This window comes from Oncorhynchus clarkii, chromosome 24 (assembly GCF_045791955.1).
Source record: "Oncorhynchus clarkii lewisi isolate Uvic-CL-2024 chromosome 24, UVic_Ocla_1.0, whole genome shotgun sequence".
Classification (NCBI taxonomy): Eukaryota; Metazoa; Chordata; class Actinopteri; order Salmoniformes; family Salmonidae; genus Oncorhynchus; species Oncorhynchus clarkii.
In genome coordinates this window covers 3861484-3886860 of record NC_092170.1, presented here as the reverse complement: position 1 = coordinate 3886860, position 25377 = coordinate 3861484, and the positions used below count along the sequence as shown (strand labels likewise).

The window sequence follows — 25377 nt, the reverse complement described above, 5'->3', positions numbered from 1 at the left end:
ACACATTGTATTTGTATTTATTAGGGATCCCCATTAGCTAGTCTTCCTTGGGTCCAAACACATTAAGTCACTTACATCACAAATAAAACAGTACATCATATAACATTATTACACCACAACATATCTACAATACAAAATGTATAACACCACCGTACAACAGTATTACACAATATACGTGTGTGTCGAGTGCGTGTGCTAGCATCTGTGTGCGAATGCATGTGTCTGTTCCTGTGTGTGTTTCTCTTCACAGTCTCCTCTGTTCCATAAGGTGTATTTTTATCTGTTTTTTAAATCTGATTCTACTGCTTGCATCAGTTACGTGATGTGGAATAGAGTTCCACATAGTCATGGCTATACTATGCACCTCCCATAGTCTGTTCTTGACTTGTGGATTGTGAAGTGACCTCTGGTAGCATATCTTGTGGGGTATGCATGGGTGTCCAAGCTGTGTGTTAGTAGTTTGAACAGACATTTCGGTGCATTCAGCATCTCAACACTTCTTACAAAAACAAGTAGTGATGAAGTCAATTTCTCCTCCTCTTTGAGCCATGAGAGATGTACTTGCATATTATTAATGTTAGCTCTCTGTGTACATTTAAGGCCCAACCATGCTGCCCTGTTCTGAGCCAATTGTAATTTTACGAGGTCCCTCTTTGTGGCACGTAACCATACGAAAGAGCAGTAGTCCAGGTGCGACAAAACTAGGGCCTGTTGGACCTGCCTTGTTGATAGTGTTGTTAAGAAGGCAGAGTAGCGCTTTATTATGGACAGACTTCTCCCCATCCTAGCTATTATTGTATCAACATGTTTTGACCATGACAGTTTATTACAATCCAGGGTTACTCCAAGCAGTTTAGTCAAATCAAATCAAAGTTTATTTGTCACGTGCGCCGAATACAACAGGTGTAGACCTTCCAGTGAAATGCTTACTTACAGGCTCTAACCAATAGTGCAAAAAAGGTGTTAGGTGAACAATAGGTAAGTAAAGAAATAAAAACAACAGTAAAAAGACAGTGAAAAAAATTAGCGAAGCAAAATACAATAGCAAAGCTATAAAAGTAGCGAGGCTACATACAGACCAGTTAGTCAAGCTGATTGAGGTAGTATGTACATGTAGATATGGTTAAAGTGACTATGCATATATGAAGAACAGAGAGTAGCAGTAGCGTAAAGAGGGGTTGGCGGGTGGTGGGTGGTGGGCGGGACACAATGCAGATAGTCAATTCAACTTGCTCAATTTCCACATTATTCATAACAAGATTTATGAATGAGATTTATCTAAGGTTTAGGGTTTAGTGAATGATTTGTCCCAAATACAATGTTTTTAGTGTTAATATTTAGGACTAACTTATTCCTTGCCACCCATTCTGAAACTATCTGCAGCTCTTTGTTAGGGGTTGCAGTGATTTCACTCGCTGTAGTAGTTAACGTGTATAGTGATTAGTCGTCTGCATACATAGACATATTGGCTTTACTCAAAGACAGTGGCAAGTCTTTAGTAAAGATTGAAAAAGTAAGGGGCCAAGACAGCTGCCCTAGGGAATTCCTGATTCTACCTGGATTATGTTGGAGAGGATTCCATTAAAGAACACCCTCTGTGTTTTGTTAGACAGTTAACTCTTTATCCACAATATAGCAGGGGGTGTAAAGCCATACCACGTGTTTTTTCAGCGGCAGACTATGATCTTTCAGCGGCAGACTATAATGTCAAAAGGCGCACTGAAGTCTAACAAAACAGCTCCCACAGTCTTTTTATCATCAATTTGTCTCAGCCAATAATCAGTCATTTGTGTAAGTGCCATGTTTGTTGAATGTCCTTCTCTATATGCTTGCTAAAGTCTGTTGTCAATTTGTTTACAGTAAAGTAGCATTGTAATCTGCTCAAACACATTTTTTTCCAAAAGTATACTAAGGGTTGGTTACAGGCTGATTGGTCGGCTATTTGAGCCAGTGAACGAGGCTTTACTATTCTTGGGAAGCGGAATTACTTTTGCTTCCCTCCACACACTTTCTAGTAGGCATAGGTTAAAGATAATATTGCAAATAGGAGTGGCAATATCGTTTGCTATTATCCTCAGTAATTTTCCATCCAAGTTGTCATACCCCGGTGGCTTGTCATTGTTGATAGACAACAATATTGACCTCTTCCACACTGACTTAACGGGATTCAAAATTACAATGCTTGTCTTTCATAATTTGATCAGTTATACTTGGATGTGTAGTGTCAGCATTTGTTGCCGGCGTGTCATGCCTAACTTAGCTAATCTTGCCAGTAAAAAAATTATTCAAGTAATTGCCAATATCAGTGGGTTTTGTAATGAATGAGCCATCTGATTCAATGAATGATGGAGCCGAGTTTGTCTTCTTGCCCAAAATTTTATTTAAGGTTTTTAAAGTCTTTAAAGATTTCCCATGATGTCAAGCAAAGAGGCACTGAGTTTGAAGGTAGGCCTTGAAATACATCCACAGGTACACCTCCAATTGACTCAAATTATGTAAATTAGCCTATCAGAAGCTTCTAAAGCCATGACAGAATTTTCTGATATTTTCCAAGCTGTTTAAGGGCACAGTCAACTTGTGTATGTAAACTTCTGACCCCCTGGAATTGCGATACAGTGAATTATAAGTGAAATAATCTAATGTCCTAACCGACTTGCCAAAACTATAGTTTGTTAACAAGAAATGTGTGGAGTTGTTGAAAAATGAGTTTTAATGACTCCAACCTAAGTATATGTAAACTTCCTTCTTCAACTGTATTATCCAGATACTGACTGTTAGCACTTGGTTGTTTATAGCAGCTTCCCACAAGAATGGGCTTTAAGTGAAGCAGATGAACCTGTAGCAATATTACTTCAGTATTTAACATGAGTTCCTCCCTAAGCTTTACAGGAATGTGCTTCTGAATATAAACAACAACACCCCCACCATAACCATTTATTGCTACCACTGTATCATCAAATGTATTATCTAAGTGAGTTTCAGAATATGAATGCCATCTGTTATTAGCAAGATATTGATTTCATGAACCTTGTTTCTTTTTTTTAGCACTTTTCTGGGATGCTTGATTTTTTTTATTGCTTTAATTGGAAGCTTAGCAGAAGTAGACATGCTCATGTTATTTATGTTTTAGCTAATAGTGTAGGGTGAGCTGCACACAGTGGACGTCCTACTAGGGCACATGAACCCTGGTCATTGGTACATGATTACTGCATACAATAGCTGTAGGATCAACAGAGGCATTCAGGGCAGTTAGAGGGACATAAATTAGGTTACTTACATTATGTCTGCCAATGCCCCTGGGATATTGTACATTTGCTGCAGCATTATGACAACTCAGCGACAGAATGGGAGGGATTATCTGAGCTGGGCTGGGCGTGGGTCATTGATAAGTCATTGTCTCAACGCAGCCTTGAAATGTGTGGACGAGTCCAGGAGCCAAGACGATTTGGATGGAATCCATCATTTCTTTAGATCATCTTCTGTTTCCAGAAGGTGTCAAAGTTATCCTGCTGAATTCTTTAACACCCGCCTGAAAGAATTGGTTGCTTTTTGGAATCTTTCAGTGCTAGAATCAGGTCTTTACAATCTATTATCAGAAGTTCTGAGCTAGCCCCCCTAATGTAGATTGAAGCAGAAGCAGCCTTGTAATGTCAGTAATCCAGGATAGCACAGAGTTTTCCCCCCGGGAACCATGATGTTGCCTACCATAGAACTGCCGATGACGACAGCTGGTGCAATGGTTGAGGAGGTCCGGCCTTTCTTTCGCCTTTCGTGGTTTTGCAAAACCTTCGAGGACCAAAGGCTAGTGGGGCCCGATGGAGCCGAGCCAGCTGTAGTATCCATTGTGGATAATGAATAGGCCGGAGTCTCAGACAGCCTCACGGTCTGATGAGGATGGGATCTCTGAGGATCTGAACCCGAGGTACCGGAGAGGGAGACAGAACAGAGGATGAAGGCGCAGTTTCCTCCGGATCCAATCTCAAATCAGAAGCCGCCATGGAAGAAGGTGCCGAAGCTTCTGGATCGAGGGCAGCGAAGCTGTTTCTAGTGTCCGGTCCGGACATAACATCTCCAAGGAGATCCCCGTTGCAAGAGGACAATGTTTTCAATTTACACTGCGAGTGACATTTCTCCATGTCTGGTTGGTAGGATTGAGAACAGGAACATCCACCAGGATCATCCCACCAACTCCAATCTCCAAGGAAGGGGGAGACGCCTTCTGGGAGGGATCCCTGCAGAGTTCCGGACAGTTGGCTGTGGACAGCCGACACGGCGGCGACACTTCCATCAGGCCAGAGTGGTGTCCGGCTACTTGTGTGGAGGAGAAAGAAAAAGCAGGCGGGCGTGGATTCCCCAGTAGCTTGGTTAGGTTCGCTATCTGTTTGCTAAGAGTAGGCACTTTGCCCCTGTAGTCCTCTGCAAGCAAACAGCTGCTACATTGGAAGTCTTGTTGGTCCACATTGTCCCGGAATAAAAGGAAATTAAACACAGCTCCTGCAGCATTGAAAACTTTTGTTAGTGTCCTTCACTTGAGGCTCCATGCCAGCTAGGCTAGCTAAGCCAGCCGGGCCTCCATGTCACCCCTCTTGACAGGGAACTCCCAACTTGTCCGAGAGAGAACCACACGGTGATCAAAAATGTCAGGCCAAGGTAAGCTTACACCCAAACACATAATTAATGTAATTTTGTTTTTAAATTTACGATGTGAAAAATGAATGGTGGTATAGAGTATTATGACTCAGGCTAGTAAAACACGTTTGTCAACAACACGATCCTTATTTATAGATCGGTCGTTTCAACCCCTTTTTAATCATACCGTTTGTCTGTTTTTGTTTGTTTAGACAGACGGTCATGGCTTCCCTCCTTTCCCCTATAACCCTTCCTTTGCATGTCTGACTTCCCTTCCCTCTTACCCCTTTACACCCTCTTCCCACCTCCCCTTTTATCCCACACCCCTTGTCTCTCAGGAAGGTGATGCTAGTTTTGGACTACTGTCGGAATGCCATAGCTATCATGTTAAAAATGCAGATAGCAGGGGTCAATAGCAGGGGTCGATAGCAGGTCATGTGAATTTATAGGCTACGTCCTCAGTCTTTACTGTCGGTCATGTTCTTGATATCTTACTATGGATTTGGATTAACACCATTCAATTCATGTTGTCAAATTTCATTTCAAACAAGTTCCCCTTTCCTGCAGTCAAATGACGTAATGGGCTTATGGATGGAATGTTATTAATATTTTTTGTAATTTCATAATTAAATAAACATTTTTTTTTTAAAACCTGCAGACAATCTGGTGTTTCTATGGTTATATTTCAGTCTTTTTCAGTATTATTGTTTAGCAACTACCTCAAACACATGGTTATGGGCTTACAAAAAAAGAAGACACCTGCACCATGTCAAATATAGAGTTGAAATGTATTCAATTTTGAGTTTGCATCCCAATATAACACTTTATACACATCACATCAACATTGATGGGCATCATTCACATCTGACAGCTGCATGAAACGTCAGATGCGTTCAGTCTGAAAAGAACGTGTCTAGTCTGGTCTTGCTGTGTTGGAATTCATATCAGCCTCAATTGATTACTATGCCAGAGTGATCAAAAGTTATCACCCTTATCCCCTTGCTATCCAGGCCAAGCGTCATATTGAATACAGAATGCCAGCATGCCAGCTTGTTACTGGCCACAAGGCCCCAGCAAATACTTTGATATTTACCCTCAAAGTAGCAACATTACTTTAATAATTTATCTAAATACATAAATGAAGCTGCTTATGCCTAAATAAAACCTTATGTTTTCTGGGAAATGTATTGAGGGCTCTTTTCTGTCTCAAATAAGCTTTTCACGATAGTAAAAACATTCTATTCTGAGGCATCAAAGGAGGGATGGTAGCGTCAGGGATTCCTATAACGACCCTTTGATAATGATAGAATGTACTTCCTGTAACACGAGACAATTACAGGGTCAAAGGGCATGCTCATCACAAAGACATCTCCCATTAAATGGCCATCTTTTTCACCATGGCTGAGAGAAGCTGGTGAGGGCCTGGGTGCCCCATTCCGGACAACTGCTACTGCGAGGGGCTGCCTGTCAATGTACACAATAAAAGTCCTTGTGCCCAACCTCACAACTTTTACATAATGAAGTACAGATCTGGGCAGCGAATCAGCGGAGAGCTGTGCTTGAAACGGAAGTCCCTAAATTCAGTCCTATGGCAGAGGGGATAGAGCGTGGAATGCCACTGTTTAACTTCCAAGCCCCATTTTAATTTTCACTGTGACACAGTTCTTACATTAGAAAGCCTTGTTCACCTTAGCCTTCTGATAAGAGCAACCAGTTACAGCCAGTGGAATGCATTCTCCATCCCCATCCTGTTTAGGGAACAATGAATTGTTTAGGTAGAACCCCCTACAGTAAAATGTATCCAGGAATTCAAGTAGTAACCTGGGAAGTGATCCTGCATAATTCATATATTTTTTCACACTCTGATTGGAATCATTGTGAGTGAAGCCTCACCACTGACACATGCCTGATGTCTTTAATGACCTATCAGATATGGCGGTTGGGGAGAGTGTACGGTATGTACCTAGGTGCAATAATTAACATTTAGGCATAGATCAGTGGGCTCCATCATACATTTAAAAAACAACAACTCAAAATTCCACATATTTATCGTTAACTTTTTCATGAATCATTCATGCATGTGTAATGACAACATATACATCATCAATCAAATGTGTGACATAACAAATGTAACGGATCATATTACATCATGTGCAATGTAGTTATGTAGGTCTATACAAACGGCTTTCTAATTTTACATTTGAAAGCAAGCCATAACCAACCGACACAAAGTCCTCGTGACAAAGTCAAGAAACAGGCCACCTGCGCTTTTTGATATTGTTTGTTGTTACTGTGCAACATCCATCAGAAATGCTTGCGTAATGTCAATTCACACAATGGCCATTTTTCACACAATGGCCATTCATCGGTTGTAGACCTGTGTGAAAATGCCCAGATCTCTGTGCGGAATCAACAGGAAAAGCTAAAAACTCAAAGGACGAGCCCTTCTGATGTATGCCTAAAGAGAAAGTTAATATCAGACCCCAAGCAATGATAAACATTTAAATCATATTGGCAAACATGAGGCACTATGAATTTTTTTTTTTTTTTTTAAATAAACACACATTCCTCATAAACTCTATCTTGCAAAGCATAAACGTGTAACCTACATCAGCACACGTACTAAAATTAATAATTTCAAAGAATTAGCAAGAAGGGACAGGAACAGAAACATGAATGTAGGACTATTCATGCGATTTCTTTTTCAGCATTTAGCATCTTGCAATGTCTTGCCTCCTACTTGTAATCTGACTCAAAAAAAGAGGGCAATGAGACTGAGTTGTGATGATGTTGCTTGGTTACTGGTATGGTGCTCTGAAGTCTGAAGACACATCCATGCTAACTGGGAAAGTACCTGATTGATCGATGTTGTAAAAACATGTTGTCCTCACCTCTAAACGGCTAGAGGTAGTTGTCAAGGGTATTGTTTTTAGGGAAGTTATGGGTCGTTAAGGAAACTTGGGGGCTTTTCCAAATTGCCCCTATGATTGCATTAGGTTAAAACAACAACCAGAGTCAGTTAAGGATCTGCTGGCGTAATGTTAGTTTAATTGTACCCCAAAGGATCTGTCCTGCAACCGTATTTTTGCTATATCTGGCTAGCTAGAAAGGAGCACATTATCTTTATGTTGAGCAGCCTGTCAAAGCTATTGAACAAAGCCAGGCTTCCTGAAGTACCCTCTCTCAGTAGTCTGCAGCCATACTCGTGTAAGGATTCAGGAAAGTTCCACAAGCCAAGCTTAGTGATTATAAATATAATTTTAAATAGAATCAATCTTGGCGAGATGGCACTGACAGAGAGGGTCGCCTCACTTCTAGTCCTTAGGAAACTACGCATGACCCTTTTTCTCCCCAATTTCGTGGTATCCAATTGTTTTAGTAGCTACTATCTTGTCTCATCGCTACAACTCCCGTACGGTCTTGGGAGAGACCAATACACAACCCAACCAAGCCACACTGCTTCTTAACACAGCGCGCATCCAACCCGGAAGCCAGCCGCACCAATGTGTCGGAGGAAACACTGTGCACCTGGAAACCTTGGTTAGCGTGCACTGCGCCCGGCCCGCCACAGGAGTCGCTGGTGCGCGATGAGACAAGGATATCCCTACCGGCCAAGCCCTCCCTAACCCGGACGACGCTAGGCCAATTGTGCGTCGCCCCATGGACCTCCCGGGCACAGCCGGTTACGACAGAGCCTGGGCGCGAACCCAGGGTCTCTGGTGGCACAGCTAGCGCTGCAGTACCACCCTTAACCACTGCGCCAGCCAGGAGGCCTGTATTTTGTTTTTGATGTATTATTTCTTACATTGTTAGCCCAGAAAATCTTCAATGTTATTACATACAGCCGGGAAGAACTATTGGATATCAGAGCAACGTCAATTTACCAACATTACGTCCAGGAATACGACTTTCCCGAAGCAGATCTTTTGTTCACACCACCACCCAGGGCATTTGATCTGATCCCAGAGTCTGACCCAAAACAACTTCGCCGCAGAAGATGTAGACGGAGCGACCTCCTGGTCAGACTTCGGAGGCGTGCACACACCACACCGCTTCCGATAACAAGGTAGACGAAATTGGGGCAAGGGTTGCCTTCCAGAGAGACATCAGGGTATGTTGTCGGAGTCGGCACAGCCACCGGGATTCCTTATGTGTCGTGCTGACAGAAATAAACATCTCTCTGGGAAGAAGAAGGGCGGGGGTGCATGCTTCATGATTGACGACTCATGGTGTAATCGTAACAACATACAGGAGCTCAAGTCATTTTGTTCACCTGACCTAGAATTCCTCACAATATATTGCCAACCATATTTTCTTCCACGAGAATTCCTGTCGGTTATTGTCACTATTGTCACAGTTATTCCTCCTCATGCCGATACCATGACGGCCCTCAAGGAACTTCACTGGACTCTATGCAAACTGGAAACCATGTATCCTTAGGCCTCATTTATTGTAGCTGGGAACGCATCACTGGAGGCAAACTACCTGCTGTCCAGGACACCTACAGCCCCCAATGTCACAGGAAGGCCAAAAAGATCATCAAGGACAACAACCACCCCAGCCACTGCCTGTTCACCCCGCTACCATCAAGAAGGCGAGGTCAGTACAGGTGCATCAAAGCTGGGAACGAGAGACTGAAAAACAGCTTCTATCTCAATGCCATCAGACTGTTAAACAGCCATCACTAACACATGCATGTCTACATAGAGACTTGAAATCATTGGTCATTAATAAATGGATCACTAGTCACTTTAATAATGCCACTTTAATAATGTTTATATATCTTGCATTACTCATCTCATATGTACAGTATATACTGTATTTCACACCATCTATTGCATCTTGCCTATGCCGCTCGGTCATCACTCATCCATATATATTTATATGTACATATTCTTATTCCATCCCTTTACTTAGATTTGTGTGTAATAGGTAGTTATTGTGGAATTGTTAGATTACTGTTAGATATTACTGCACTGCCGGAACTAGAAGCACAAGCATTTCGCTACACTCACAATAACATCTGCTAACCATGTGTATATGAACAATAAAATTTGATTTGAAGTTGTGGAGGACACCATCTGAACTGTGAAACAAGTTAGAGACTATAACAGTGGCTACCAGGACATTCTGTTTGCTGTGTTATCAGGATGAAAAGGCCTAATGGTTTAAGGCTGTTGTGAACGGGAAATGTCCTCTGTGAAGTACAGATCAGAGGGTATGAATCGTCCCCACAGACAGGCATTACCACAATCAATACACTGTATGCTGGATCAGAATGGGGAAATTAAAGGAGCAGTCCATTGAGTTGTTTGTTTGTGTGGAGGCTCCCTCCCAGGCCCCTCCACTGTTGCCATCAGGGAATTGTTGACACGTTGTTACCACTGGCTAGCTTGCTTAAGCTAATTGGTTGCACACAACCACTGCTCGATCAATTAAGCAATCAGCAATCAGTTGAATTAAATCTCTTTTTTAAACAGCCATACAAATGTTTTTTATGATAAAGAAAGACAATTCTTCAGATTTGGTTTTGATTTTGATTGGTTCAACGCTGCATTCAATTATGCATTTACAGATTGGCTTGATGTGATATTGTTATTACAGTCTTTCAATGTCTGTAGATGTGCAATGAGGCAGCCCGTATGTAAGAAACCTGCCACATGTTGCATTAATATCTGTTCTCCACTGGGGCTGTCGAACAGTCCATTGATCCGTTGATGTTAAGTGTGTTTGAAATCGCTTCAGATGTTACCAGAAATGCCACCACTATCTTGCCAACTGTACCCTATACCTTAGCTCTTTTGATTCCCTTTGAACTGATCTCAGTAGACAGATGCACACATGACTGCAAACAGTGGTGTAAAAAAAAATACTTGAGTAAAAATAAAGATAACTTAATAGAAATTGCCTCAAAGATAACAATAGAAATTGCCTCAAGCAAAAGTGAAAGTCACCTATTACAATACTACTTGTGTAAAATTCTAAAAGTATTTGGTTTTAAATATAATTTAGTATCAAAAGTCAATGTAGTTGCTAAAATATACTTTAAGTATCAAAAGTAAAAGTAAAAAGTATGGATAATAAAAAAATTCTGATGTTAAGCAAACCAGGCGGCACAATTTTCTGTCCAACACTCAGACAACATTTAAAAACAAAGCATTTGTGTTTAGTGAGGACGCCAGGTCAGAGGCAATATGGATGACCAGGGATGTTCTCTTGATAAGTGCGGGAATTGGACCATTTTCTGCCCTGCTAAGCAATCAAAATGTAACGAATACTTTTGGATGTCAGAGAAAATGTATGGAGTAAAAAGTACATAATTTTCTTCAGGAATGCAGTAAAGTAAAAGTAGAAGTTGTCTATATAAATATATAAATAGTAAAGTAAAGTACAGATGCCCCAAAAAACTACTTAAGTAGTACTTTAAAGTATTTTTTACTTTACACAACTGGCTGCATGCACCTGGCACTTAAACTGTCTGAGAGAACCCAGACTGAGGTTCAGGTTACTGAGGTCTTTATAATCCAGTATCCTGTCTGTCTTCATCCCCCTGGGGTCACTTCTCAAGTACTGCTGCTACCTGATTCCTCTAAAGTCCTCCATTCTCTGGAATCCCCCTGTATTGGCCACCCACTCTCACTCCTCCTTCTAGCTCATGATCTCTGGTCATTTGCGTCGATACAGACAAAGGGTTCTGTCATTGGAGCTGAATAAGTGTCAGACTGGTGTCATTGACATAATGCTTGACTGCTGTAACTACATGCCTTGAACTACCTGTCATTTATCTAGCCTGGAGGAGACTGGTGGGAGTACCTATATGAGGACGGGCTCATTGTTATGGCTGGAATGGAATGAATGCATCAGAGAATTGCTGCACTGCCCACACACGTTACGTGATCTCGCCATCACAACCACAGTCATGTAAAGCCCCCGTCATCAAACTCCCAGAACAAGAGATTACAGAGACATTTGATTCATTGTTTCGATCACTGTACGTTGTGTCGTCTTGGACATTTTAACTGCAGGAATAACCAATAACTAGCCTGCTTTGTAAGAGAGATGACATCTATTGGGTTACACATCCTTTGATTGGTTGTTAGTAGCTTTTCACACAGAATACACAAACAAAACACTTAGTGACTTACTGCTGTGTCATCAGCACTTTAATATAAGGCTTCCAACTCTCTCTCTCTTCCCCTGAGCTCATGAGAAGAAACCAAGTTCATAGGAAATATTGCTCCTTTTGGTGTCTGAAGTATCTAGGTGTTTCTGTTTTGAGAGCAGACAATTTTTTTTATTGCAGTTGAGTCATTTATTCCCTTGAATAGCTTGCTAAGCCAGTCTTGGGTCTGGGTTAAAGCAACAAACCAAACCAAGTCAAACTCTGTAGGCCATTGCTTGGCAGCCATAAACTGATGCTTTGTCCACTGAGGAAAAGTCATTTTGTTTTTTTCTTTGACAAATAGAGAGCTCTATTCCTGGCCAAGAACATCAGCGGTCACTTAAATTGCTGCTCTGCTCTTGCACAAATGTAATTAGTGAACTGAAGTTGGTCATTCATAAACATGAGTTTGATCAAGGTCCGGAATACAAATCTGACAACTGAATTTCGGTTCAATTTCTTTCATATCAGTTCAACTTGGCTCTACAGTTGTGGCAGTATCTTACATTGGGTATGCTCACAAAGTTGGTTTTTGGGTTGTTGGCGTTGTCCTCTAGTAAACCTTGATTCTTCGACTACACCCAATTTTTTTCACTTTTATGGGCCTTGTGAAAACCTCGTGCCCATATCTGTTTTTTTTTCAGTCTAAGAGTGACAAGGGAAAGACAGCTTTGAGTTGAAACTCAATGGTAATCAGTATATAACAACCCAGTGCAGCCAGCCAGCAGTGGTAATCACCTATCCCATATAAGGAAACTGCCAGCTAGGCTATCCAGACAAACATCAGGAGGTAATAACAGTTTATAGGGCTAAGGCCTGATTTCCACCCTGGAATTGGAAGACAGCTTTACCAGAAACGACTCCTAGATCGGTGCCTTATTTTACTGACTGTCAAAGGATTTACACAGACTACACTTCACAAAACGGAAGCACTGCAATAACAGTAGGTCTCAATTTCATTACTCTTTTAGGTTGAAGGTTTTTAGTGTCTCCACCTTAAATATATTGAGATGTTTGGAATCTAAATGAAGTCTGATGTGAATATGCCTCCTGTTCATAGAGCCCTGGGTCGTGTTCCCGTGGGCATACTGTAGCAAAACACTTTGCAGCGGAAGACAAAAACACATAGTTTTGAGTGTTTTCTTCTGTCGCGCCTGCTCTCGCTCCCCCTCCTTGGTGCTCGAGGGCGCCAGGCTGCCCATCATTACGCACACCTGTCACCAACGTTACGCGCACTAGCGCGTCTTTGGACTGACCTGGACTCCACTACTTTGTTGATTGCCCCTCCTATATCTGTTTGATCCCTTTGTCAGCATAGTTTTGTTTCCCCTGTCCAGACACTGTCCATGTTCTGCTTCATGTCCGTTGTTTATTAAATGTTCACTCCCTGTACTTGCTTCTCGTCTCCCAGCGTCTCTCCTTACACCTACTGAACATAGCGCTCCCAGAGGAAGTGCACCCTGGCTCTCTGGCTCCGTCCCTGTCTCCTGCTGCTACTGACTGTCATCAACCCCCAACCGTTTACCTTGCCACATGTTTACTAATGCAAATGATACATCGGGCTCATGTGACACAGTAAATTCCCACAATTACAGCATATAGGACAGAGAGGTTACTCACAGAGTATGAAAATACATTATTTCAATCCCAGACAAAAACCTCCTTTCTCCCAGATATTGTATCCTGAGTTTAACATCTTCTTGTAATCTATATGTTATTTATTTGAGTAAGTGTAAGGCCAACCAGTTGCCTGTTTCTGTCACTTTCCCTCAGATAAATACCATGATATGGTTTACATATGGTAGGGCATAGTGAATATTTTTATGTTTGCAGACTGGAATTTTGGCAATAATAGGGTGAAGCTGACACCATTCACACACTAACTAGTGGGATGTACAGTATGTGTGGTACAGATGTAGGATTTTAATTTGTTCACTCTTTTGTTGTTGAGAATTTTCCTGCACATCAGGAAATGGAGACTTGTAGTATATTCAATGTTTAAAATGGCTTTTACAGTTTGTAATTTCCATTTAAAATGTCAGACTTTATCAATCCCTACAAAAAATGTCCATTAATTATAATCCACATAATAATTCACAATTCCTCTTGCTGCAGGTGCCACGTTATGACCTTAGTTCTTTTATTATGTCTTTGTTTTAGTATGGTCAGGGCGTGAGTTGGGTGGGTTGTCTATATCTAGTTGCCTGTGTCTGCACTAGTATTATATAGCTTCGGTCTCCTCCGTACATCGAACGTGACAGAATGACCCACCAAACAAGGACCAAGCAGCGTGAAAGGGAGGAACAGCGCTTTGTGGAGAAATGGACCCGGGAGAAGGACGAGTGGGTAACAACCTGGGAGGAGAATGAGAGGTGGTCGATCGATCCAGAGAGAGTGCCAGTGCCCGCCTGGGATTCTATGGAACAGTGCGAGGAAGGATACAGGAGAATAGAGGAATGGCGACGATATAAGGGTACGCGGCTAGCACGGAAGCCCGAGAGGCAGCCCCAATAATTTTTTGGGAGGGGGCACACGAGGAGATTGGTTGAGTCAGGTCAGAGACCTAAGCCTATTCCTCGTGTTTACCGTGGGGAGTGTGTTACTGGTCAGGCACCGTGTTATGCAGTGGAACACACGGTGTCTCCAGTGCGCATTTCTAGCCCGGTGCGCTCTGTTCCAGCTCCTCACATTGGCAGGGCTAGAATGAGCATCCAGCCAGGAAGGAGGGTGCCGGCTCAGCGCTCCTGGTCTCCAGTGTACCTCCATGGACCAGGATATCCTGCGCCGGCTCTGCGTACTGTGAGTCTGCACAGCCCTGTGCGTCCTGTGCCAGCGCCCTGCATTTGCAGGGCAAGTATAACCATCCAGCCAGGACGGGTTGTGTCAGCTCTACACTCCAGACCTCCAATACGCCTCCACAGCCCAGTACGTCCTGTTCCTCCTCCCCGCACTCGCCCTGAGGTGCGTGTCCTCAGCCCGGTACCAGCAGTGCCGGTACCACGCACCAGGCCTCCAGTGCGTCTCCAGGGTCCAGTACTCCCTGTTCCTGCTCCTCGCACTCGCCCTGATGTGCGTGTCCCCAGCCCGGTACCACCAGTGCCGGCACCACGCACCAGGCCTGTAGTGCGCCTCGGCAGTCCAGTACTCCCTGTTCCTGCTCCTCGCACTCGCCCTGAGGTGCGTGTCCCCAGCCCGGTACCACCAGTGCCGGCACCACGCACCAGGCCTATAGTACGCCTCGGCAGTCCAGTACGCCCTGTTCCTCCTCCCCGCACTCGCCATGAGGTGCGTGTCCCCAGCCCGGTACCACCAGTGCCGGCACCACGCACCAGGCCTACAGTGCGCCTCGCCAGTCCAGAGCGTCCGGCGACAGTACCCAGTCCAGAGCGTCCGGCAACAGTACCCAGTCCAGAGCGTCCGGCGACAGTACCCAGTCCAGATCGTCCGGCGACAGTACCCAGTCCAGAGCGTCCAGCAACAGTACCCAGTCCAGAGCATCCGGCAACAGTACCCAGTCCAGATCGTCCGGCGACAGTACCCAGTCCAGGGCGTCCGGCAACAGTACCCAGCCCAGAGCGTCCGGCAACAGTACCCAGTCCAGAGCGTCCGGCAACAGTACCCAGTCCAGAGCGTCCGGCAACAGTACCCAGTCCAGAGCGTTCGACAACAGTACCCAGTCCAGAGCGTCCGTCGACAGTCACAGTCCGGAACCTACCACGACGAGTCACAGTCCGGGAACCTACCACGACGGGTCCCAGTCCGGATCCGCCAGAGTCTCCCTCCAGTCCGGATCCGCCAGAGTCTCCCTCCAGTCTGGATCCGCCAGAGCCGAAATCTCCCGTCCATTCGGGACCCGTGGCTTGGGTCCCCAGTCCGAGGTCGGAGGTGAGGGTCGCCGCGTTAAAGAGGCCACGGAGGCGGGTAAAGAGGCGGAGAAAGACTATGGTGGAGTAGGGTCCACGTCCCGCGCCAGAGCCGCTATAGGTTAGGTATAGGTTAGGTTTTGCGGCCGGAGTCTGCACCTTTAGGGGGTAGGTACTGTCACGTTCTGACCTTAGTTCTTTTATTATGTCTTTGTTTTAGGATGGTCAGGGTGTGAGTTGGGTGGGTTGTCTATGTTCCTTTTTCTATGTTTTGGGATTTCTGTGTTTGGCCAGGTATGGTTCTCAATCAGAGGCAGCTGTTTATCGTTGTCCCTGATTGAGAACCATATTTAGGTAGCCTGGATTCACTTTTGAGTTGTGGGTGATTATTTTCCGTGTTAGTGTTTGTACCACACGGGACTGTTTCGTTTGTTTCACTTTGTTATTTTGTGTGTTATAGTGTTCAGTTTGTCTTATTAAAAATGGACAATTACCACGCTGCAAATTGGTCCGATCTCTCTTACTCCTCATCAGAGGAAGACGACGAACGTTACAGCAGGATTATTTTCCTGCTGTAGCGAACTGTCTCAAATTACGATCCTACATCTGTACATGGGTCAGCTATGGAGGAATGCGCTCAATTCCAGCACATTATAACTGAACCCACTTCATTGTGAAGCGATGCGTGGCTGTTATAACACTAGTGCACAATTTACAGTGTCTATGTCAGTCATCCATGATTTCCAAAAATCCAAGGCACTCTTCAAAATTAATAAAAGTGAAGATGACTTCATTTTTAATGGGGGGGGGGGGGGGGTATAATATACCACGACTAAGGGCTGTTCTTATCCACGAAGCAAAGTGGAGTGCCTGGATTCAGACCCCTTCCCTTTTTCCACATTTTGTTACGTTACAGCCTTATTCTAAAATGGATTAAATAAATGTTTTCCTCATCAATCAACACACAATACCTCATAATGACGAAGTGAAAACAGGTTTTTATTTTTCTTTGCAAATGTATAATTTCTTTAAATAGAAAAATACATTATTTACATTGGTATTCATACCCTTTGCTATGAGACTTGAAATTGAGTTTAGGTTTATCCTGTTTATATTGATTAGAGTCCACCTGTAGTAAATTCAATTGATTGGACATGATTTGGAAAGGCACATACCTGTCTATACAAGGTCCCACCGTTGACAGTGCATGTCAGAGCAAAAACCAAGCCATGTGGTCGAAGGAATTGTCCTTAAAGCCCCGAGACAGAATTGTGTCGAGGCACAGATCTGGGGAAGGGTACCAAAAAATGTCTGCAGCATTGAAGGGAGGACACAGTGGCCTCCATCATTCTTAAATGGAAGAATTTTGGAACCAACAAGACTCTTCCTAGATCTGGCTGCCGAGCCAAACTGAGCAATCGGGGGAGAAGGGCCTTGGTCATGGACGTGACCAAGAACCCGATGGTCACTCTGACAGAGCTCCAGAGTTCCTCTGTGGAGTTGGGAGAACCTTCCAGAAGGACAACCATCTCTGCAGCACTCCACCAAACAGGCCTTTATGGTCGAGTGGTGTCATGGAAATTCAGTACTGAGAGAGACTTGATCATTTCTTCAAACAATCATCTTATTTAATATTGATTAATTGTTGCAATAATGAGGCTGGTCGACCCCCCAAATTTGAGTGTTGGACCAAGTAACCTAACCTTTCCACAAATGCAGAATACTATATATAGCTGACACTAACAATGCTCAGTCATGGTTGGTTCAACCCCCTCATGCAGACCAAGGAGCATCATAAGCCACTCTGGGTTCATCCTGTTGTTATTTGCATGTGGGTTGTTGTCTTAACCTCACCATGGCTTAGTTTCCCAGATAAAAGTATGATTTTGAGACAATGATGGATTGTTCTACTCCTAAGCTATCTCTAGTAAACACATTCCTGTCTATGTAACACAGTCTTAACCTCTCTGGTACAAGTGGGACGCTAGCCTCCCACCTCGACAATAGCCAGTGAAATTGCAGGTCGCCAAATTCAAAACAGAAATCCCATAATTAAAATTCCTCAAACATACAAGTATTATACACCATTTTAAAGATAAATAAATAAATCACTTACCTTTGATGTTCATCGGGTGGCACTCCCAGGTCTCCATGTTAGACAATAAATGTTTGTTTTGTTCGATAATGTCCCTCTTATGACCAAAAACTTCCTTTTTGTTTGCCCGTTTAGTCCAGTAATCCGAATGCACAAGGCGCGGGCACTAAGTCCAGACGAAAAGTTTTAAAGTACAATAAAAGTTCATAGAAACATGTCAAACTATGTTTAAAATCAATCCTCAGGTTGTTGTTGTCATAAATAATCAATAATATTTCAACCGGACAAAAAAAAGCTTTGTCAATAGAAAAGGCTCATGTCTGGAAATTTCCACTGTCCACTCATTGAAAGTGGTGTATCTCCCTCATTTTTCAGAGTAAAAGCCTGGAACAATGCCTAAAGACTGGCCTGTAGAGGAAGCCATGGAGATCGTGAACTGGGTCCTAAGTCTTTGTATGGTGGATAGGCTTTCAATGGAAAAACAGCCTTCCAAAATAATAGTAATTCCTGGTTGGATTTTCCTCGGGTTTTCACCTGCCATATCAGTTCTGTTATACTCACAGACATTATTTTAACAGTTTTGGAAACTTTAGAGTGTTGTCTACCCAAATCTACTAATTATATGCATATCCTAGCTTATGGGAGTTTAATTTGGGCATGCCTTTCATCCGGAGGTGAAAATACTGCCCCCTGCCCAAGAGAGGTTAACTAATTTGTCAGCTCAAGCCATCTCCAGTGATGGTTAAATATTAACCATTAATATAAAAGAAAACAGGTAAATATGTAATTTTTCTATCACAGTGGCCAGACGGAACAGTCCCCTTGTAGTTTGCCAAAAGGCACCTAATGGACTCTCAGATCATGAGAAACAAGATTCTCTGGTCTGAGGAAACTAAGATTGAAGTCTTTGGCCTGAATGCCAAGCATCACGTCTGGAGAAAACAAGGCACCGCTCATCACCTGGCAAATACCATCCCTACTGTGAAGCATGGTGGTGGCAGCATCATGCTGTGGGGATATTTTTCAGAGGCAGGGACTGGGAGACTTGTCAGAATTCAGGGAACGTGAATAAATTCACCTTCCAACAGAACAATGACCCTAAGCACACAGCCAAGACAATGCAGGAGTCACTTCGGGATAAGTCTCTGAATGTCCTTAAGTGGCCTAGCCAGAGCCTGGACTTGAACCTGATTGAACGTCTCTGGAGAGATCCAAAAATAGCTGGCCAGCAAGGCTCCACATCTAACCTGACAGCTTGAGAGGATCTGCAGAGACAAATGGGAAAAACTCCCCAAATACAAGTGTGCCAAACTTGTAGCGTCATACCCAAGAAGACTTGAGGCTGTAATTGCTGCTAAAGGTGCTTCAACAAAGTAGTGAGTAAAGACTCTGAATACATCTGTAAATGTGTTGTTTTTTTTAATACATTTGCAAACATTTGTTTTGTCATTTTGGAGTATTGTGTGTAGATTGATGATGATTGATAACAATTTAATAAATTTTGGAATAAGGCTGTAACGTAACAAAATGTGGAAAAAGTAAATGAGTCTGAATATTTTCAGAATGCGCTATACCACACTTCGGAGGTGCCTTATTGCTATTATAAACTGGTTACCAATGTAATTAGAGCATTATAAATAAATGTATTGTCATCAAATCAAATTTGTCACATGCGCTGAAAACAATAGATGTAGACCTTACTGTGAAATGCTTACTTAAAAGCCCTTAACCAGCAATGCAGTTCAAGAAAGAATTAAGAAAATATGTACCAAATAAACTAAAGTAAAACATTATATTTAGTAACACAATAAAATAATAATAACAAGGCTATATACAGGGGGTACCGGTACCGATTCAATGTGCAGGGGTACAGGTTAGTCAAGGTAATTTGTACATGTAGGTAGGGGTAAAGTGACTTTACATGATAATAAACAGCAATTTAGCAGCAGTGTAAAAACAAATGGGGGGATAGAAGTTGTCATAACTCTCAGGTTACAGTGGGTCCGCTCTACAGTGTGCTCTCTCTCATATAGGGGGAGAGCGGGAAGTCGACTGTTTTATGACTGTCATAAAATACGCTGCCCCTATGCTCTGTAGTGTTCGAGATTGGAATGTAAACTGCGGAACACAGGGAGAACCTTAGACATCAAAAGTTTGAATAATTAAACAATATTTATATTGTTGAGAATGTGGGAGTGGTCCATGTGTTTCATTTGGGGATCTCATGAAGGACAGGAAACACACATAACTGTATCTCTTAAAGTGTACATTTCCCAGCTGTCAGGTTTACATCTAAATGTTGTGAAACGTGATTAAATGTGAAACCATTTGTGAAAATAAGTAACGTGATGTTAACCTTCTAAATGAGAGTATGGATTTTCATGTAAAGTTTAATTAGTCAGTAGCCACACCCCTGTGAGCCCAGACATCACATTAGGTGTCATAGAACCTCCCTTTCTTCCACAGAGTATAAAACCCACTTCCTACAAAGTTTACATTAAGTCAGAGAATGCCGGGAGGGAGTCCTCGCGTTGGAATGGCTACAATTCTATAGACCATTAGACAATACAGCGTGTAGTTTTGGCTACTCGGCTGGAAATGGTTAAACTCTGAGACTATCGATCACTACAGAATAAGAGCAAATCCTAGACGTATAAATACTAGTCTGCAGGTGGAAATTACTTAAGTCTAGTACGAGAATACCGACGACCGCAGAAGCATCTATTCTATGCAACAACCATCTGTAGGCCTGATGGATCCATTACAACAGAGCCGCGGAGAAAGCTACAACCACGAAGGACATTGTGAAATCTGGGGAAGTTAACCAGAGACTCTGATGAACTGACTCTCCGGCAGATGGACAGGCGATTCCAACAGAGAACACAACAACGACATACGGGCCGTAAATACATACATTGCAATTATTCTCAAATGAGTGGCCGTTCATGTGCAAAGGATTAGCATTCCAATGAATACTATTATCAACTGTGTGTTGTGAATGCATTTAGTCTTTCCCGCTCTTTCTCAGTCCCCACCCCTTTCCTTTCTACCAAGACGTCATATCGGCTTCGTATGCAAGGGACTTATTCTTTGTACCATGTAGTAACCTAAATATCTACTGTTTGTTTGTTATGTAATGCTGTGTGATTATTTAGTTGGTTAGTAAGACATGAAAATATCTGAAGAGTTAAATTTGGGAAATTGACACTCTATAACCTGTTAAGTCTATAGGGGCGCTATTTCATTATAGGATTAAAAAAACCGTGCCCGTTTTAAGCGCAATATTTTGTCACGAAAAGATGCTCGACTATGCATATAATTGACAGCTTTGGAAAGAAAACAGTCTAACGTTTCCAAAACTGCAAAGATATTATCTGTGAGTGCCACAGAACTCATTCTACAGGCGAAACCAAGATGAAACTTCGAACAGGAAATGAGCAGAAATCCTGAAGCTCTGTTTTCAAATGTCTCCTTATATGGCTGTGAATGCAGCAGGAACGAGACTGCCCTTTCTGTTGTTTCTTCAAGATGTCTGCAGCATTGTGACGTATTTGTAGGCATATCATTGGAAGATTGGCCATAAGAGACTACATTTTCCAGGGGTCCGCCCAGTGTCCTTTGTCTAAATTCGTGCGTAATCTTCAATTGCGGTCATTTTCTCCTGGGATTCAGAACAGAAAGCACACTTCCACGAAGGATATATCATCGAAGAGATATGTGAAAAACACCTTGAGGATTGGTTCTAAACAACGTTTGCCATGTTTCAGTCGATATTATGGAGTTAATTTGGAAAAAAGTTTGGCGTATTGATGACTGGATTTTCGTTTTTTTTTGGTAGCCAAACGTGACGCACCAAACGGAGCGATTTCTCCTAAACAAATAATCTTTCAGGAAAAACTGAACATTTGCTATCTAACAGAGTCTCCTCATTGAAAACATCTGAAGTTCTTCAAACGTAAATTATTTTATTTTAATGCTTTTCTGGTTTTTGTGAAAATGTTGCCTGCTAAATGCTAACGATAATGCTAACGCTAAATGCTACGCTCGCTAGCTACTGTTACACAAATGATTGTTTTCCTATGGTTGAGAAGCATATTTTGAAAATCTGAGATGACAGTGTTGTTAACAAAAGGCTAAGCTCCTAGTTAATTAAAGTTACATGATTAGTTTAATCGCGTAATTAACTTACACATAGAGAAATTATTTGATAAAATAAGTCTTCACATTTAATGATAGTTACAGACACAACAAAGTCTTATGGCTTGGGGGTAGAAGCTGTTAAGGGAGCCTTTTGGTCCTAAACTTGGCGCTCCAGTACTGCTTGCCGTGCGGCAGCGGAGAGAACAGTCTATGACTTGGGTGACTGGAGTGTTTGACAATTTTTGGTCTTTCCTCTGACTGCCTAATATATAGATCCTGGATGGCAGGAAGCTTGGCCCCAGTGATGTACTGGGCCGTACGCACTACCCTCTGTAGCGCCTTACGGTCAGATGCCGAACAATTGCCATACCTGGAAGTGATGCAACCGGTCAGGATAATCTTGATGGTGCAGCTGTAGAACTTTTTGAGTATCTGGTGACACATGCCAAATCTTTTCAGTCTCCAGAGGGGGAAAGGCGTTGTCGTGCCCTCTTCACGACTGTCTTGGTGTGTTTGGACCATAATAGTTAGTTGGTGTTGTGGACACCAAGAAATTTGAGATTGCGTCATCTGTGGATGTATGGGACGGTATGCGAATTGGAGTGGGTCTAGGGTATCCGGGATGATGCTGGTTATGTGAGCCATGACCAGCCTTTCAAAGCACTTCAGGGCTACCGACGTGAGTGATAAGTGGCGGTAATCAATTAGGCAGGTTACATTCACTTCCTTGGGCACAGGGACTATGGTGGTCTGCTTGGAACATGTAGGTATTACAGACTCGGTCAGGGAGAGGTTGAAAATGTCAGTGAAGACACTTGCCAGTTGGTCCGCGCATGCATTGAGTGCACGTCCTGGTAATCCATCTGGCACCGCGGCTTTGTGAGTGTTGACCTGTTTAAAGGTCTTGCTCACACAGTCATCCGGAAGAGCTGGTGCTCTCATACACGCTGTTGCTTGCCTCAAAGCAAGCATAAAATACATTTAGCTCATCTGTTAGGCTCGCGTCACTGGGCAGCTCGCAGCTGGGTTTCCCTTTGTAGTCCGTATTAGTTTTCAAGCCCTGCCACATCCGACGAGTGTCAGAGCCAGTGTAGTAGGATTCAATATTATTCCTGTATTGACGCTTTGCCTGTTTGTCGGTTCGTCTGAGGGCGTAGCAGGATTTCTTATAAGCGTCTGGATTAGTGTCCTGCTCCTTGAAAGCGGCAGCTCTGGCCTTTAGCTCGATGCGGATGTTGCCTGTAATCAATGGCTTCTGGTTGGGGATGACGTCGTCGATGCACTTATTGACGAAGCCAGTGATTGAGGTGGTATACTCCTCAATGCCATTGGATGAATCCCGCAACATATTCCAGTCTGTGCTAGCAAAACAGTCCTGTAGCGTAGCATCCACGTCATCTGACCACTTCCGTATTGAGCGAGTCACTGGCACTTCCTGCTTTAGTTTTTGCTTGTAAGCAGGAATCAGGAGGATATAATTATGGTCAGATTTGCCAAATGGAGGGTGAGGGAGAGCTTTGTATGCGTCTCTCTGTGTGGAGAAAAGGTGGTCTTGAGTTTTCTTCCCTCTGTTTACACATGTGACATGCTGGTAGAAATTAGGTAAAAAATGGATTTAAGTTTGCCTGCATTAAAGTCCCCGGCCACTAGGAGCGCCACTTCTGAATGAGCAGTTTCTTGTTTGCTTATGGCCTTATACAGCTGGTTGAGTGTGATGTTTGTGCCAGCATCGGTTTGTGGTAGTAAATAGACGGCTATGAATAATATAGATGATAACTTTCTTGGTAGATAGTGTGGTCTACATATCAAGGCACAAGGCGAGACCCAAATGCAGACACAGGAGGCAGATGGTTGGAGTCTTACAATGTTTATTAATCCAGTGGGGTAGGCAAGAGTATGGTCGTAGACAGGCAAAAAGGTCAAAACCAGATCAGAGTCCAGGAGGTACAGAGTGTCAGACAGGTTCGTGCTCAAGGCAGGCAGAATGGTTAGGCAGGCGGGTACAAAGTCCAGAAACAGGCAAGGGTCAAAACCGGGAGGACTAGAAAAAGGAGAATGCAAAAAGCAGGAGAACGGGAAAAAACACTGGTTGAGTTGGAAACATACAAGACGAACTGGCACAGAGAGACAGGAAACACCTGGAGGGGGTGGAGACAATCAAGGACAGGTTAAACAGATCAGGGCGTGACACTACAGCTTATCATAAGGTACTCTACCTCAGGCGAGCAATACCTTGAGACTTCTTCAATGTTAGACATCGCGCACCAGCTGTTATTGGCAAATAGACACACACCCCCGCCCCTCGTCTTACCAGACGTAGCTTCTCTGTCCTGCCGATGCATGGAAAATCCCTGCCAGCTATATTATCTGTGTCGTCATTCAGTCACGACTCAGTGAAACATAAGATATTACAGTTTTTAATGTCCCGTTGGTAGGATAGTCTTTCTCATATAGCATCCATTTTGTTTTCCAATGATTGCTCGTTGGCCAATAGAACGGATGGTAGTGGAGGTTTACTCACTCACCTACGAATTATTAGCCCGACCTATTTCTTCGTCTTTTCCTCACGCAAATTATGGGGATTGGGCCCGTTCCCGTCAGAGCTGTATAATACTTTGTGTTGGACTTGTTAAAGAAATAATCTTTTTCCAGTTTGAGGTGAGTAATTGCTGTTCTGATGTCCAGAAGTTATTTTCGGTCTTAAGAGCCGGTAGCAGCAACATTATGTACAAAATAAGTTACAAAAATAAGTTACAAACAATGCGGAAAAAAACAACAAAAAAATAGCACAAATGGCGGCCAACCCCCCCGGAGCCATTAAGTCATACCCGTGGTATATGGTCTGATATACCATGGCTTTCAGCCAATCAGCATTCAGAATGCTGATTGGCTGACATTTATTTGTACTGCTCTAATTATGTTGGTAACCAGTTACTAGTATACACTATATATACAAAAGTATGTGGACACTGTAGCTGACAGGTATATAAAATTGAGCATACAGCTGTGCAATCTCCATAGACAAACATTGGCATTAGGTTTACCTTACTGAAGAGCTCAGTGACTTTCAACGTGGCATCGTCATATGATGACAATGGCTCAGCCGCAAGGTGTTATACCGTACAAGCTCACAGAACGGGACATGCGAGTGCTGAAATGCGTAGCGTGTACAAATCGTCTGCCCTCGGTTGCAACACTCACTGCAGAGTTCCAAACTGCCTCTGGAAGCAACGCCAGCACAATAACTTTTTGTTAGGAACTTCATGAAATGGGTTTCTATGGCCAAACAGCCGCACACAAGCCTCATGTGCAATGTGCAATAACCATGTGCAATGCCAAGCGTCGGCTGGAGTGGTGTAAAGCTCGCTGCGTTCTCTGGAGTGATGAATCACGCTTCACCATCTGGCAGTCCGATGGACAAATCTGGGTTTGGCAGATGCCAGGAGAAGCTTGAATGCATAGCGTCAAATGTAAAGTTTGGTGGAGGA

At 43.2% G+C, this 25377-nt stretch overlaps 1 protein-coding gene across 8 annotated transcripts in view; it reads left to right on the top strand.

The window, feature by feature from the left end:
* LOC139383195 (cell surface glycoprotein MUC18-like) overlaps positions 1-25377 on the top strand; it is a 64154-nt gene that overhangs the window by 1880 nt on the left and 36897 nt on the right. Inside the window, exon 1 of one of the 8 annotated variants that reach the window (XM_071127646.1) lies at positions 19019-19125. The exons of 6 other annotated variants lie outside the window; for them this stretch is intronic. The gene's annotated coding sequence lies outside the window, so the exon portion shown is untranslated. Of the gene's footprint in view, positions 1-19018; positions 19126-25377 lie in introns of those variants that run through there. One more of the 8 variants, XM_071127645.1, reaches the window with a different exon arrangement.